At 38.7% G+C, this 6,466-nt stretch overlaps 1 protein-coding gene across 2 annotated transcripts in view; it reads right to left on the bottom strand.

Annotated features, from left to right (window-relative positions):
* COP1 (COP1 E3 ubiquitin ligase) overlaps positions 1-6,466 on the bottom strand; it is a 220,383-nt gene that overhangs the window by 157,537 nt on the left and 56,380 nt on the right. The gene's annotated exons all lie outside the window — the stretch shown is intronic.

Below are 6,466 nucleotides of genomic sequence, written 5' to 3'. Positions count from 1 at the left end.
TATCCCAACCAGGCTCCACATTGTCAGTGCAGAGCCTGAGGCGAGCTTGAACTCACCAATCATGAGTTCATGATCTGAACCAAACTTGGACTCTTAACCGACTGAGCCACCTAGGCACCCCTAAAGCATTTTTTAAAACATGTTTACAATAATGCTTAATCTCTGATGTCTTAGCCACTGCATCATAAGCTTTTCCCAGGCCATTAAAATGCAAACATTTTAAACACTAAATCACATTCAACAATATATTTAACCATTCTCATCTTACTAGAGATTTAAGCTATTTGCATGAGTAATTCTGGAACAGGAGCCTGCATTTCAACTTTTATTAAAAGATTATTAGAGGGACCTGGATGGATCAGTGGGTTGAGCATCTGACTTTGGCTCAGGTCATGGTCTCCCAGTCTATGAGTTCGACTCCACATTGGCTCACTGCTGTCAGCAGAGCCCATCTCAGATCCTCTGATCCCCTTTTCTCTGCCCTTCCCCTTCTTGCTTGCTCGCTTGTTCTCTCTCTCAAAAAACAAACATTAAAAAAAAGGAAGAAAGATTTTTTTTTAAAGATTATTAAAATGATGTTATTCAATCAAAAAGAATAACATAGGAAAGCTTCATTACGTGAAACTGCCAAATTTAAATTTGACCACCAGTATATATGTGACTATATTAATCTAAATCAAACACATAGAATCAATTTTTAAAATGTAAAATAACAAAATGAATACTTCCACTTATCACAAGATGTGAAACAGGGTCTACTGCACACTGGGAAAAAGAGCAGCACAGAAGGTTAAATGACTTGCCCGAGGTCATGCAGCACATAAGTGGCAGAACTGGTGTTCACATCACAGCAGCCTTCTTGCTCCAGAACTCATGCTGGTAACCATTAAGCTATACTATTTCTCAAAAACAGTACCTCATTATTTAACCTTTTATTTCTTTAATGACTGGTAGGGATAAGCAGACTTTTAAGGTTTATTAACATCAGTGCCTTCTCTTCTGTGGCAATACATACATAATGGGTAATAGAATTGATAACTTATTGCTAACAAGTACTGGGAAGAACAGGATATAGAAAACTATAGCCCTCACCCTCATGGAACTCAGTCCAGGGGAGAAATAAACATGTAAGCCAACAACTGAAATAGCGTAGTAAACATGATGATGATGGTATGCACAGAGAATTTAAGATAAGATTGCTCCTAACCTAGATGGGAAACTGGGGAACAGGGAAGAGGCAACTGGATAGGTCAAATTAGAACTGAAATTCAATAAAGGTTGAGCGTTGAAGGACTAACAGAATTCTGCTGGGGAAAACAGTGAGGAAAGAGAGAAAAAGGAGGGTAACAAATAATACAGAGAAAGATCTAAAAGCTATGAAAAAGGAGAATAATAAATCTGAAGCATGGTAATGAATAAAATCACCCAAAGTCAACCAGTATAGTCAGCAGAGATGAGGGAAAACCCTGCATGACAGGGAGCACAGCAACGTTTACGAGATGGGCAAAAGAAGACGAAGTAGCCCTGCATGAACTATCATGAAATGCAAAGCGACAGCCACAAAACCAGAAGACAAAACAGCACACTACCACAGAAACCGTGGGCAGGGAGCGTAAAAAAACATAATTACCATCTGTCAAAAGCTTTCAATTCTTCCATCCACTGTGATTAATTTTTCTCCACCGTAAAATTTTTCACTCAATACTCCCACCTTAACCGAAACTTTGCTCTCCCTCAAAGACAAAGTCTATCTTGGAATTCTTTCAAATAAATGCTGATCAACTGATAAATACTCTCACACCCCAGGTTTCACAGGGGACTCACCATTTCTATTACATTCATGTCCATTTCCAATAATTAGTCTTCTACTCCAAACCACTCTGGTCTCGTTCAATCTAAGCAGCCAAATCACTCTAGTGATCTTAGCCATCTATAAACAACCTAGTCATTCCTGTCATCACCGACGCCTCCTGTCTTTTGCCTTTTGGTTCATGCATACTTTCAACTCCAGTGATCCTAAACTCTAATTCAGCAAAGCATCCCATGGTCACCAATTAACCTTTTTCATTAATTACCTTGATATTTCCACTCTTTAAATCTTTGTTTAAACAAATGCTAGGGGTCTTTCGTATGAGTGCTTTAAAAATTAAATTTAGGGTCACCTGGGTGGCTTAGTTGGTTAAGCATCTAACTTCAGCTCAAGGTCAGATCTCACGGTTTGTGAGTTGGAGCTCCGCATTGGGCTCTAGGCTGACAGCCCGGAGCCTGGAGCCTCCTTCGGATTCTGTCTCCCTCTCTCTGCCCCTCCCCTTTTCATACTCTGTCTCTCCCTCTCTCTCTCTCAAAAATAAATAAACAATAAAAAAAAAAAAGTTACATTCAAGAGAAAGGTGAGGGGCACCTGGGTGGCTCAGTCAGTTAAGTGTCTGACTTTGGCTCAGGTCATGATTGTCACAGTTTTTGAGTTTGAGCCCTGTGCTAACAGCTCAGAGCCTGGAGCTTGCTTCAGATTCTGTGTCTCCCTCTCTCTCTGCCCCTCCCTTGCACTCTGTCTCTCTCTCTCAAAGTAAAATAAAGACCATATACATATATATATGTATGTATGTATGAAAACTGAAGGTAAACATCTACAGTATCAACATCCAGAGATAGCCAAACATCACTGGTATGATACATAATATATAAGATCAAATTAATTATTTTCATTCCACTTCTGAACTTGAAACACCAGGAAAAATATCAACTGAGATCCCAAATTATTAAACTCTAATGTCCTATTCTCTGAAGATAATGTCCCATCCTTTTAGTGCCCCAAAAAGCTCTTGCTGGATAATACATTATTATATGTGGATGCTGCTCTATATGAAGTGAACTACACAAAACTACCAATGTTCAACAATTTTTACTTCCAAAACCAGTAATTTCATATGGTTCAATTTAAAATAACTATCACACTAGAATAAATATCTTGATTATATATCATTTGTTCTCCCTGGAAAATGGTAGAATTTTTGTCTGAAGTTTTCAATTATATTCTACGTTTTTTTTTAACAGAATAATTTTACAGACAAAAACCTGGGAATATAAAAATAAAAATATTATAAAATCTAAAAACTTAAACTAAGGTAAAAGTGCTGCCCTAATAGATACATGCAGAACATTTTAAAAAATGATGTAACCTACCTATGTGAAAAAGACTGAAAAAGTGTCAGACAAAAAACTTTTTTCAAGGTTGGAGAAATGGGAATCACTTAGCATATATTAAATTTGTGACGTTTACATTTAATGATGAGATTCTGAAGGGGTTCAGCTAAGTTACTGGGGCACTTTGTGATTTATAATAAGAAATACATAATCGGTCTCCACTTGGCTTCCGGACACAGCTCCTAAAATGCTTGATGGTTAAGTGTCCTTCTGCATGCTTCCTGACATGACCGGTGGCTGGCGCTTCTGCAGAGCCTCCAGAGGAGGGCTGATTGCCAAGGGAACCAAGTATGTAATTAGGTTGGCACTGTCCTCCTACTACACACTGCCCAGGTAAGGGGGAAGGACCGGAGACTGAGCTTAGTCAAGCCTATGTCATGAAGCCTCCTAAAACTCCACTGAGGGTCTGAAGGGCTTCTGGTTTGTTGCACATGGAGATGCTGAGAGGGTGGCCCACCTGGAGAGCATGTGGAAGCTCTGGGCCCCTGCCCATCTCCCTTGCCCTGTGCATCTCTTGCATCTGGCTATTCCTGAGTTGTATTCTTTTATAATGAAGTGGTAACCTAGCAAGTAACTGTTTTCCATAGTTCTGAGAGCCGTTCTAGCAAATTATCAAACCCAAGGAGGAGGTCATAGGAACCTCCAATTTATAGTCAGTCAGTTAGAAGAATAGGTGACAAGGTGAACTTGCAATTAGCATCTGAGGTGGCATCTCAGTCTTGTGGGACTAAGCCATTAACCTGTGGGATCTGGGCTAACTCCAGGTAGACAGGGTCAGAACTGAACTGAATTGGAGGACACCCAGTTGGTGTCCACAGAGAACTAAAGAACTGCTTGGCGTAAGAATCACTCACATATATGGTAGCCAGAAGTATGAGAGCAGAGTGATAAGAGAAGCAAGTGTCTTCCCATCAGGCAACAATGCAAGACACTATAGTAACAGAAAATAGAAGAAAGACAAAGGACAACAATTCTAAGGAAGTGGAAAAGAGAATTAATCTAAGTTCCCCTTTCAAACATGTTTTGTAACTGGGAGCAGCAGGATCTAGAATAAAAGTATAAATCAGAGTCAGAAAATATTTTGGAGATATGAAGAAAAGTCCACAAAGATGACCTACCATTACCAGGATGAAAACTGATTACAAATTGGGAATGAGAACCAAAATTCACCCTAGGCCATATCATCATGAGTTTGGGAATTACTAAAAATATTAATAAATATATATGATGGAGAAACACTTTGAAGCTCAGTTTTAAACCTATATTAAGGCTGCTTTCAACATAGCATGAGGTACCAAAACCCAAAGAAAATTGACAGAAACATTTAAATTTAAAAAGTGAAGTTTCAAACAAAAAGTGAAGTTTCAGAATCCCAGAAGACTAAAATGTAAAATAATTCAAAAATAAAGTGCCCCCTTTTACTGACATTTGCTTTGTGGCTTATAGGTGTCATTGGTACACAGTTGACCTACACTCACGATTTGATAAAAATATGCTAAAGTGTTAAGCTCAGTGTTTACTTTGTTTCTTAAAAGCTAATATAATTAGAATAAACTGTAGTCACCAAGACTATTTTAAACATCTAACATATTCAAATCTGAACAAAACAATACTGTTAACACTTCCAGGAAAAAAACGTGGGTTCAGAAACAAGAGTAGCAAATTTTCATATACTATATATAAAAACAATACGGAGATACCAGTGTGTACCTATTAGACCATCCAAAATCCAGAACAATGACAACACCAGATGCTGACAAGAATGTGCCGCAATAGGAACTCCGATTTAGTCCTCGTGGGAAAGAAAAATGGTACAACCACTTTGGAAGACAGTCCGGCAATTTCTTTAAAAAGTAAACGTAATCTCAGCATTTGATTCAGTAATCATGCTCCTTGGTATTTACCCAAAGGAGATGAAAACTTATATCCACCCAAAACCATATTTACAGTTATTCATAACTGCTAACACTGTGAAGCAACCAAGATGTCCTTCAATAGGCAAAGGGTAAACAGCACATTCAGACAATGGACTGTTATTCAGCATTAAGAAGAAATGGGCTTTCTGGTTTGTATGAGTGGCTCAGTCAGTTAAGCGTCCAACTTTGGCTCAGCTGATGATCTCACAGTTCGTGAGTTCAAGCCCCACAATGGGCTCTGCACTGGTGGCACAGAGCCTGCTTGGGATTCTCTCTCCCCCTTTCTGTCTCTGTCCCTTCCCCACTTGCACATTCCTTCTCCCTGAAAATAAATTAAAAAATAAACTTTAAGGAAGAAATGGGCTTGCAAACCATAAAAAGACATGGAGGAAATTTAAATGCATATTACTAAATGGAAAAAAGCCGAATATGAAAGGCTAAATAGTGTTGAATTCCAACTCTATGACATTCTGGAAAAGGCAAAATTAAGGAAACACTAACAAATCAGTGATTGCCAGGGATTGTGATAGGGAATGGGATGAATAGATGGAGCACAGAGGAATTTAAGGGCAATGAAAATACTCTGTATGATATTATAATGATGGATACATGTCACTATACACTTCTCCAAACCCAAAGAATGTACATAACCAAGAGTGAACCCCAAAATAAACAACAGACTTTAGGCGATCATAACATGTCAGGTTCATGAATTTTAACAAAGGTGCCCTCTGGTGAGGGATGTTGATAATAGGGGAAGCCTCTGCACATGTGAGGGCAGGGGGTATATGGGAAATTGCTGTACTTTCTCACTTTTGCTGCAAATCTAAAACTTCTGTAAAGAAACAAAGTCTTTAAAAATATATAGAATATGTAGATACATATATTCTAAGAGCTATAACCAAAAGTAAAGCAAATTTAGCCATATGAAGTCCAAACTAAAGTTATACCACCATCCCATAAACATACACATATTTAATACCTAAATCCTGTAACGGTGGGCAGGCTTAATTATAAGCCTTCATTCAGCCTTCTGAATGTAATTTTTTTTTAAGTTGAGAAGCATAAAACAAGCAAGACCAAAAAAGGAAAAGAAGAGAAGAGAAGAGAAGAGAAGAGAAGAGAAGAGAAGAGAAGAGAAGAGAAGAGAAGAAGAAAAAAGAAACTGGACCATAGGCGATATATGGAGATGGCTATTTAAAACCAAATGGAGGGGTGCGTGGGTGGCTCAGTCAACTGAGCCTATGATTCTTGATTTCACCTAAGCTCATGATCTCAAGGTCCTGAGCTCAAGCACTGCCCAACCCCACCCCACCCTCCTACCACCCACCCCTACCCACCTTGAG

This window comes from Crocuta crocuta, unplaced genomic scaffold (assembly GCF_008692635.1).
Source record: "Crocuta crocuta isolate KB4526 unplaced genomic scaffold, BGI_CrCroc_1.0 scaffold3, whole genome shotgun sequence".
Taxonomy (NCBI): Eukaryota; Metazoa; Chordata; class Mammalia; order Carnivora; family Hyaenidae; genus Crocuta; species Crocuta crocuta.
This window is presented reverse-complemented; position numbering and strand designations above follow the sequence as displayed.